This window comes from Rhagoletis zephyria, unplaced genomic scaffold (genome assembly GCF_001687245.7).
Source record: "Rhagoletis zephyria isolate East Lansing unplaced genomic scaffold, Rhagoletis_zephyria_1.1 Rzeph_scaffold_00550, whole genome shotgun sequence".
Taxonomy (NCBI): Eukaryota; Metazoa; Arthropoda; class Insecta; order Diptera; family Tephritidae; genus Rhagoletis; species Rhagoletis zephyria.
This window is the reverse complement of record NW_016157634.1, coordinates 9,390-20,397: the sequence shown is the minus strand read 5'-3', so window position 1 is coordinate 20,397 and position 11,008 is coordinate 9,390. Positions and strand designations below refer to the sequence as shown.

General features: G+C 39.0%; 1 long non-coding RNA gene across 1 annotated transcript; it reads left to right on the top strand.

Annotated features, from left to right (window-relative positions):
* Window positions 1-1,922: 1,922 nt before the first annotated feature.
* On the top strand, window positions 1,923-9,506 carry LOC108360274 (uncharacterized). The gene is made up of 3 exons (XR_001847081.1): window positions 1,923-2,018; window positions 3,619-3,623; window positions 9,481-9,506. It is a non-coding gene; the product is annotated as an uncharacterized LOC108360274 (long non-coding RNA).
* Window positions 9,507-11,008: the final 1,502 nt, after the last annotated feature.

Genomic DNA, 11,008 nt, shown 5'->3' with positions numbered 1-11,008 from the left:
AGCAAACTCATGTGCGATTTGATAAACATTTTCAATTTATCTTTTTTTCTTACTATTACTACGTTTATACGTAAGCTATTCCAAATAAAAATAATTCGCAAATACCTAACTTACTGTTTATTCGATGGGGAAACATTCTTTTTTAATATTGACTGATTATAAAAAAGCAATAATATGACCATCGAAAAAGAAAATAAAGTTGAAAATGGCAACGTCTTTATTATAAAAAGGCAATAAGATGACCATCGAAAATGAAAATAAGCCTAAGAATGGCGGCGTCTTGCGCTTATTTGCAAATAGTACCACTAATAAATACTTATTTGCGTGATTTAGTTATTTGCAAATAAAAAGTTAACTCAGCGTCTATACGGCAAAGTTTACCATTTTGCAAATTGTTATTTGCAAATAATACGTGCGTATATACGTAGTATATGTCGCACGCTCAAAGCAAAGCCAATAAATTGGCTGCCTTGAAAATTATTAAGGAAAGAGGTAAGTCCGGCTTGGCTATCATATGTATGTTTATATAAATAACTATATTTTTCTCCAAAATAATTCAGTAGCAAAAAACCAAAAATCACATTGCATTAATTGAATGATTTCCGTACCGGTTAACAAATTGGTACTCAGTAGCCTAGAGGTGTCAAACTATCGATGGTACTATTGATAGTATCGATAGTTTTATTTTTTTTGCCCCTATCGATGACTAGCGATAGTTTTTCTCAAAAAAGGTTAAACTATCGATAGTACTAGTTGACTATCGATAGGCGAAAACCTCTAGCACAGCCGATTTTATTTATAATGTCTCCATGTAGCTGCGCGTTAGTTTTTTAAGTTTGTCATTTTTTTGTTATAAGTGATACTTTCATTGTGGTTCCTCCTTTGAGGCCGTTTTCTCAAGCAACCTTTAATTGAAAAGCTCCCTTTATATTTTAACGTTGCTTCTAACCATAAGGCTATGTCTGAAGTAAAGCATTTCTATTATCGGTGTTTGTATGTTTCTTGTCTGTAAACAAATCAAAAAATTATATTACGAAATTTAAACAAAATATATCTATTTGAAAATTTATAATAAGCAACAATTAAACAAGGCAACAGGGATTTTGTTGCGGCAAATGATAAGACTGTTTTTGATAGACTTTTTTATGCTGATTACGAGTCCGTAAGCATAAAGTTTCCATCAGCTCCATATTTTGAGAAAAACGAGGTCAAAGTATCAAAATATCGCGTTTTTTGCAATATTTTAGAAGGTCTAGCACAAAAAACAAAAGGTGATAGGACCTTTGTCTGGGTCTTAAGTTAAAGCTATAACTCTCGGCTACTATCCCCTTACCTTGACCTGGTGGTCACTAAAAGTCATTTATTGAACAATATAAAAATACTGGATTAAATACTGTGCTATTGAAAAAAATAAAGAAGTTTTGCCAAAATCAGTTTTTGCTGTTAAATAAGTGACCTTTGGGTTAATGTTCAGGGATGGTATTTTGGGCGATTTTAGTCGAAAGTTCAAGCCTTAATTTCAGCCCTCTATCCCCTTTTGTTTAATTGCGGTGGGTACTCAAACTTCGCACAAAATCAGGTTTTGCTGTTCAATAAATGGCTATAAGTGACCATAAGGTCAAGGTGTAGGGATGGTATTTTCAGGGATAGTAGTCAAGACTTCTAGCTTTAATTTAAGCCTAATTCAGCGTTTTGTTTCTTTGCTAGAGCTTCTAAAATATTGCCAAAAAAACCAGATTTTTTGAGATTTTGACCTCGTTTTTCACAAAATATGGAGCTGATAGAAACCTTATGCTCATGGATTCGTAATCAGCACTGACAAGTCAATCAAACACAACTGTAACATTTGCCGCAACAAATTTTTCCCCATTTTTTTTGCGATGTGTTATAGATCATAAGAAGAAGCTATCTTTACTAGGCTCATAATTTTATTTTTAATTGTAAGCTTCAGTAATAGATATGTAAATAAATAAATAAAATTCGATAATAAAATCCTTTACTTAGACAGAACTATACATGTTAAAGCAATATTTGTTGGGTTCGCTTACGCTAATTGTTAAGTTGTAATATGTATATCATAAAGATAAAGGTTAACGCAATAGTGTTTACAAGGGTTAACTTTGCGACTCTAAACAAGAGTTAATACCAGTTGTTATTTGACATTTTGACTATTCTTTCTCTTCCTTTTTCGTTTTTGCTTTGATTATAACTAGCTATTTTGAGTACTTGTATTTTCGCTCGCTCAAGTTCTGGTTGGGTTTTTACGGCCGCTTTAATTTTTTTCGCTTCGATCTCCCGCTTTTTATACGCGTTTAACCGCCTTAAATAATTCTGCATAAATACCTATGTATTAAACCTATAAAGTTAAGTTAATCCTAAATAAGGGAAACTGAATTCCGAAGAAACCGCTCTTTTACTTAATCCGCATTGGATGCTTAGTTTTGGTGCAACTATATATACGCAAGGAATCCGCCGCAACATTTACTGGTCCTTCGCACCGGATAGCTGATACTGCTCGTAATATATGTACATTACACAAATACGTTTGTTCATAAGCAAGTGCATAGTATAGAAAAAATCTACATTTTTTTTTACAAAATCAGGCGTACGTCGCCTTCTCTGTACAAACATTCGCTTTACTCGCATTCAAAACGTGGTGCTATTTTGCTAAAGGTGACCTTTCATAGACATTGAAGGACATGCGAGCGTCTTTGATTTGGCCTCTGCAAACAATTCGCAAAACCAATCTTGACCTACGAAACACAAGGGAAAAGAAAAGCAGCAATGTCAAATTCGGAGAAGTCACGCGATTCTGCGCTTAAGGAAATTAAGCGGTACATGGCAAAGAGCATCGCTGATGCGTTTACGATGAATGCTGAATCCGTGACAAGTTATCTGCAGCTGTTGAATGAACAATGGACCCAATTCAGCGCAGCTCAAGATGCATTGGAAAATTCCTATGGAGCCGACAACACGGATTTGGAGGAAAACGTACGAATTCAAGCCGAAACTTGGTACTCTACTGCTTTGCCGAATTTCAACCGGGTACAAAAGTTTCGTACACAACGTCCAAATCAGCCTGCAACCATACCAACAACCATAACTGCCTCTATACATTTACCGAAGATGGAGCTACCATCATTTTCGGGCGATTCCACCAAGTGGTTAGGTTTTTATGACGCGTTCTGCTCGCTGGTTGACACAAGCGCCGCATTGTCGGATGGACAAAAAATGCATTACTTTCGCAGCTGTTTAAAGGGTGATGCATTAAAGATCATTAGCGGCTTCAAGATCAGCGATGCTAACTACAAGGAGGCATGGGATCTGTTGAAGTCTCGCTTCAAAATCATGCGAGTCATTGTTGAGGCGCACTTCAAAGCAATGGCTGACATCCGAAAAGCCGCAGGTGATACTGCCAGTGCTATCAAAGGCGTTCTCGACGCATATCAGCAGCATATTCGCGAACTGAAGGCTTTGGGTCGCCGGGTCGAATTCTGGGACGATTGGTTGGTGCACGAGGTGATAAACAAATTTGCATTTGAGACCAGGAAGCAGTGGGAGCTATCACTCGTTAGTGACGGGCCCCCAACTTTCGATCAATTAGCAACGTTTTTAGAGGTGAGGTGCCGATCACTATCGATGCTTTCAGCAGCAGCTGACCCGCCACAAGGAAGTAAGTCGACTACAGCAAGTAGGTCCACCAAGGTTTTCCACGCACTACCGGAACAGAACAGTGTGAGTTGTCCCTATTGCAAGGGAGCTCATAAGATTTACTCATGCGATATATTCAATCCGCTGGATTCTACCACTAAATTAAAGTTCGCTAAAGAGGCACGACTCCGTTTAAATTGTTTGAGCTCGGGTCATTTTAAGTCTCGATGCAATAGCACATCGGTGTGTTGAACTTGTCGCCAACGCCTTCACACTCTACTATATATCGCTGCAGCCTTCACCAGTGTGGCCACTACCGCTGATAATATACAACCAGCAAGTTCTAACTACGCAGCCGCAGATACCGCTGCACCTATAATCGATTCATCGATTGATCCCGCTCGCGGATCCGTTTCTTCGTGCTTAAATTCTGATGCTGACCCACTACCTGTAAACCAAAGGACCGTTTTGCTTGCTACTGCTCTAGTGAAGCTTCGCGATTCCGCCGGTCGTTGGCAACCGGCATGTTTATTGTTCGCCTCTGGGTCCCATGCATCGTTTGTAACGGAGTCGTGTGTTCAACGCCTGGGTCTGCCCAGAACGTCGTCTGCCGTAGTCATCACAGGAATTGGGTCATCACAAGGAGGACGAGCTAGAGGCGAGGTTCTACTTTCGCTTTCATTATATTATTCAGACGAATGCTACACGATAAATGCGCTGATTTTACCGAAAATTACAGCAGATTTGCCAACGCAAAGATTGGCTGCGTCGAGATGGCCGCACAATCATGGACTATTCTTAGCAGGCCCGCAGTTTATGAAGCCTGGTCGCATAGACGTATTGGTGGTCATGGACGTTATGGACCAGCTAGTTTGTCCGGAAATTCAAAGGGTCAATTGGGTATGCCTATGACGCAGCGAACGGTCTTTGGTTGGACACTCTTTAGTAGAGTGGACGGTCCATTAATGCCGCGTATACAGGCATTACATTGTGATGTACGATTAGAAAGAGCACTTACAAGGTTGTGGGAGTTAGAAGAGACCCCGCACAAAATGCATCTGACAGCTGAAGAACGCTTTTGCGAAAAACACTTGAAATCAACGCACCCAAGGTCACCTAATGGCTGTTTTGTTGTCGAGCTGCCGCTGAAACCTGATGTGCCGCTGGGAGATTCTTGAAGCTTTGCTGTTCGTAATCTGTTCCGCATCGAGAGAAAGCTGGCTACGACGAGTTACGTAGACGTTACAATGAGTTCATGCAAGAACTCACTGATATGCACTATATGGAGCGGGTAACTGAAGCGACAAATCGAGCGTACTACATGCCACCTCACCCCGTAGTAAAGGAGTCAAGTATTACGACAACGCTACGGGTTGTCTTCAACGCATCCGCTAAGACCACAACTGGGAACTCGCTCAATGATGCACTATTTGTTGGACCGCAGCTGCAATAGGACTTGATTTCGATACTCATGCGCTTCAGAACTCATCGGTATGCAGTAACCGCAGATATCGCGAAGATGTACCGCCAAGTCTGCGTATCATCGAATCACGTCGATCTGCAACGAATTGTTTGGCGTACTGATCCATCACTGCCTATACAAGACTACCGAATGTTACGTGTCACTTATGGAGTAGCACCTGCATTAGGCTGGGTCGATTTTGTATGGGGGAAAATAAAAGTTATTTGACCGCATTGTAATAGTAATATTATGATGTCTTAGGTATAAGCCAATTGTTAATGGCCAAGAAAAATTTATTTAAAACTTATCTTTAGCCCGCGCAAACGAATCAAAGTGTATGAATTTTGAAAATGAAACTTTGGCTTGTAATATCTATGGAATGCGTTATTGTTATAAACTGGGAGATATACCAAATTAAGGGTTATTAAATTTAGTACCTCACGTTCATTTACCATTTTTCAATAAGTCTAATAGTTTTTAAGATATTAAGATAAAACTTACAAAAGCTATAATTTTCCCTTATGAATTTTTAATTCTTCAATACTTCAGCAACCAGGTGAAAAATACAAAAAAGTGAGACGAGATTTATTTCAATCGTTTTAATGATCTCGTATGTTTATATAATATTAAAAGGACCATGGACTTGGTCACGCCGATTTGGTCAGTTTTCAAGATCGTGGTGAATGAAGTCAAACATGTATTGTCAAAGATTAGGAATCATTTGATAAGTTAATAGTAGTTTCCAGCATATAAGTATTTGCACCCATTAACATAATACAATTAGGGTAAGTCCATTTATGCAGTATTGCAAAATGGTGCGGAATGGTTTCATTAGTCACCGAAGAAGTACATTTTTCGCGGTTTCTAAATTTGGCGTCATATAAAAGTAGGGGACGTGCATTAAGTGTTAAGATATACATAAATATTTTAGTTAAAAAATAAATGTAATAGTCTTTAACATATCCTGGGAGATCCTTATGAGGACCCTCCAATTGGACGATATTGCTTTGCATTCAGCTTGAACGAAAAAACACACACACTTTTCTGTAATCCGGTTCTTTCATTTAAAAGTTATTTATGTATACAATTGAAGAGAAATAAAAAAAAAACTGGAGATCCACTTAAGTTTTTCGATATAACTTTAGTAAATGTTATTCGTAAATGTTATGTAATAATTACCAAATTGAAGGCGAGCCTTACTGTTACTGATTTATGATAATAATATGACGAAAATCGTTCAGATTATAAACAAATTATTTTAAAATAAAAAAAAATTTGAACAAAATTTTTTGTAATTTTCCTATACATATTTGCAATTTTTATATTGCATCCATAAACTTAAGTGAACTAATTAGTGTTTCTAGAAGTTGTGCCTGTTCAGTGTTTCCATACACATTTGCATAAAAAAATTGTTCCACGATGATGGAAAATAATGGCTTTTCTATTAGAGCTACCGAAGTCGTTTCAAAATTTGCAAAAATTCGCAAACTATAGCTAATATTAAAAAAGATTAGAATATTTGGAAACAGCGACATAAATGCACGCCAGCAATATTAATGCTGTTCTTTACATCTTTTGTCTATAGGCCAGTGGAATTATCAAGAGAACAATTAAAATTTTATTGAAAACAGATAACTTTGAGATTAACGATAAACTAAAGGGCTGCGAGAAATGATATTTGACTTTTTCTTTTGAGTTAACGGTTTCATTATCTAATAATATGCTTCAAAAAACATTTCGCACTACATAACTGATTCACGCTTTGGGCCTCATTTGGAAGACAGAAGAAGACTGCTTCACTTTCGCAATCAACCTGAAGCAACACACTTCTATTTTGTCCAAGAGAGCTTTCTTATCCGATGTCAGTACGCTTTTCGATCCGCTGGGATTGCTCGCTCTAACTACAATTAAGTCCAAGATGTGGTTTCAAGACATCTGGCGTGACGGCGTGGAGTGGGATGACCTCATACTCGAGACGATCTCAAAACAGTGGCTTGAACATCGCTCAGAACTACTAAAGGTTGATCGCTGGCTTGGCTGTGGAACGCTTGGTTCAGTAACTGAACTTCATGTATTTGCTGACGCTTCGGAACGCGCTTATGCTGCCGTCCTGTATGCACGCACCGTTCAAAACGACGGTCATATCACGGTCGCGCTGATCTCGGCCAAGTCTAAAGTAGCGCCAATAAAGCCAACTACACTACCTCGTTTGGAGCTTTGTGCGGCGCATCTTGCTTCCAAATTAGTAAGAAGCGTGTTAAATAGTTGGAATGATCTCCGCTATCCGTTGTACGCTTGGACGGAATCAACTATTACCTTGGCATGGCTGCAAGCATACCCCAGCAAATGGATGACATTTATAGTAAACCGCGTCGCTGACATTCGAGAGGTACTACCGCCTGAGTGCTGGAATCACGTCCGCTCCGAACAGAATCCTGCAGACCGCGCGCCAAGGGGTATATTTCCGGCTGATTTGTTGAATCACCAACTGGGGTGGACGGGACCTGATTTCCTGCTGAGCAGTAACCAGTTATGGAAGCAAGCCGCAGCATAGCAACACACTACCGAGGTCGGTATGCGTAACAAGGTTCGCAATAATAATGCACTATTCATCGTTCTCGAGGTTACAACGCGTCATCGCTTATGTATTCAGATTTCTACGCCATGTTCGAGCTAAGGTTCAACGCACCATTCAAGAACGATACGGGCCACCAAGCTGCCAGGAGATATTTGAAGCCAAATTACGCTTGATAAGGTATAGCCAACGTTTCTATTTTTCTAGCGAAATATCTTTTTGCAGCGCAAAAAAGCCTCTCCCGCTTCGCAGTAGTCTTTTGCGCTTAGGGCTGTTTCTCGACAAAAATGATGTCCTACGAGTTGGAGGTCGCACCTGATCTAAAGCATCCAATCATCTTGCACAAGAACTGTCCGATAGCAAAGTTAATAATCTCCGACATACATAAGTTTACGTTACACGCTGGGCCTCGTATAATGCAAGTTGTTTTACAACGCCGATATTGGGTCATCGGTGCTCGTAACCTGATTCGCAACGTTTATCACAAATGTGTTAAATGCATTTGTTTGAATCGAAATCTTGCTATGCAATCGATGGGAGATCTACCCGCTTCCAGAACCAACTACGCTCGTTGTTTCACTCGCACTGCGGTGGACTTCGCTGGTCCATACATGTACAAGTTTACACACGACAGAGCAGCGAAGTCTACTAAGGGTTATATTTGTTCATTTGTGTGTATGTGCACTGGCGCTATGCACTTGGAATTGGTTGGTGACTAGTCAGCGCCAGCATTCCTCAACGCCTTTAAAAGATTCGTTAACCGCAGAGGATATTGCAAGGTAATGTTCTCGGACAACGGCACAAATTTTGTCGGCTCTGAAAAGGTTCTGCGCAATAATTTTCAACAATGGATGTCACATGAGAGACTTCGTACATTTTTTGCTGATTCGAACATCGAGTGGCGTTTCCATCCCCCGACCGCACCCCATATGGAGGATACTGGGAGACAGGTATTAAGCGCGTAAAGTATCATATGAAACGTGTTTCGGCCGAAACTTTGTTATCATATAAAGAGTTCAGTACGGTACTGACAGAAGTGGAAGCCTGTGTTAACTCCCGCCCGTTATGTGAGAGCTCGACAACTGCAGGAAATCTCGAAGTTCTAACTCTTGGCCACTTCATAATCGGTGAACCGCTGAAGACGATCCCAATACCTGAGGGTCAAGGGTTCTGGGGTAATCTTCATCAACGATGGCAAGCAATATCAACGATCAGACAACATTTCTGCCGCCGTTGGAGAAATGAATATCTGACAAGTTTACAGTGTCGATCAAAATGGTTTCGACCTACACGTAACTTTAAAGAACCTATCACCTAGGGCGGCGGTATGTTGGGTTCGCTTACGCTAATTGTTAGGTTGTAATATGTATATCATAAACATAAAGGTTAACGCAATAGTGTTTACAAGGGTTAACTTTGCGACTACAAACAAGAGTTAATACCAATTGTTATTTGACATTTTGACTATTCTTTCTCTTCCTTTTTCGTTTTTGCTTTGATTATAACTAGCTATTTTGAGTACTTGTATTTTTGCTCGCTCAAGTTCTGGTTGGATTTTTACGGCCGCTTTAATTTTTTTCGCTTCGATCTCCCGCTTTTTATACGCGTTTAACCGCCTTAAATAATTCTGCATAAATACCTATGTATTAAACCTATTAAGTTAAGTTAATCCTAAATAAGGTAAACGGAATTCCGAAGAAACCGCTCTTTTACTTAATCCGCATTGGGCGCTTAGTTTTGGTGCTACTATATATACGCAAGGAATCCGCCGCAACAATATTTAAACATAAAGTGAATTTTAAAGTTAAGAGTTACTTAAGAAAATGGCCCTACGTGTGTTTGTATTTTCAATACTTTGTTGTTTTTTTTATTTTTCGATGCCGTCCCTGTTACATTAGTTGCCTTCCAGATGCTTCACGATTTGCAGGTTTTTACAGGAAGTCGTTCCAGGTGACCACCTCCCATAAGGTTTATTAATGGGGAACACAGCTGTTCCTGCAAATCGTGAATTTCGTGAATATCGTGAAGCATCTGGAACGCAACTATGGAAACAGTTTTTAACATTACATTGACTATCGATAGTACTATCGATGGTAGCGTTTGACACTATCGATAATATCGCTGGAAACTGGTAGTTTTTTTTCTGAAACATGAAAACTATCGATGGTGGCACTATCGATAGTTTTGCAACTCTACAGCAGCCTTAGGGACGTCTATATTTATCATAGTTCCATCAATGCACCCAGCGACTTAAGGAAATCCACCTATGTTGAAAAATTGTGTGGCAATATATTTCGTAAATTGCGACCAACAAATAGTTTCATCCATCAATTTGTTTATCAGGGCATTTTCCACTCGATGGATTACTGTACATACCGCTAATGTGAACACCATGCATTTGACCAATCACATGATATTGGCTACCATTAACTAATTAGTGCAGAGTCGATAGTAATTGCTGTAGGACTTAAGCCATTACTGCGCTCACTGTTATATTGTAGGTCCGCTCCAATTTTTAATAAAATTTCTTCAATTTGGCTACTACATCAATATCTAAACTTTAGCTGATTTTTTATTTTATGACACGCCTTTTATTATTTCCGGATTTTCCTCCTCTAATAAATTTAATAGTTCGAATCGAAGCATTTTTTGTGTCAATATTGTATCGAATCACGTGTTAGAGCTTAATTTTTAGATTGTTAAGGTATAATTGTATTACCCTTTTACAATAAATAAATTCATTCAGACTGAATAAATGTAACTTATCACTTGTATGATAGGTAAAATAACTTTTAGCAAATTAATGCTAAAGTTAGCAAAATTAAAGTGATAATGATAAGTGATAAATAAAAATTTTTGGTGTAACGAAATGCTAATAAATTTTGATAATTTGCATAATTTATCTCTTATCCGCTAAAGCCTTTTCGCTAAGCATCTCAAATTTTGGTGCAACGTTTATCGTTGATTGTGAGTGATATTCTACTTATCAATACTCATTTGAGTGACTTTTCCTTATCATGTTGGTGAAACAAAAAACTCTGCTCCAGTTCGATAATTAGCTAAAATGCTAATGATAATTCGTTGGTGCAATAGGGCCCTGGTCCCGACGATCGAGTACGCGTAGTTGACATCATCACGGAGAAAGGGCAGATCACGAGACCGCTGACCAAACTGGGCCTACTTCCATCTCAAAATGAAGAAAACGAGGAGCCAGCTATCACTTCGTAAACAAACCCTCTCCGTTGAGCCTTAATCCCGCCTGAATTACACTTCCTCATCCCGCATGAATTCCGCTTCCTCATCGCACAAAAATTCCACTT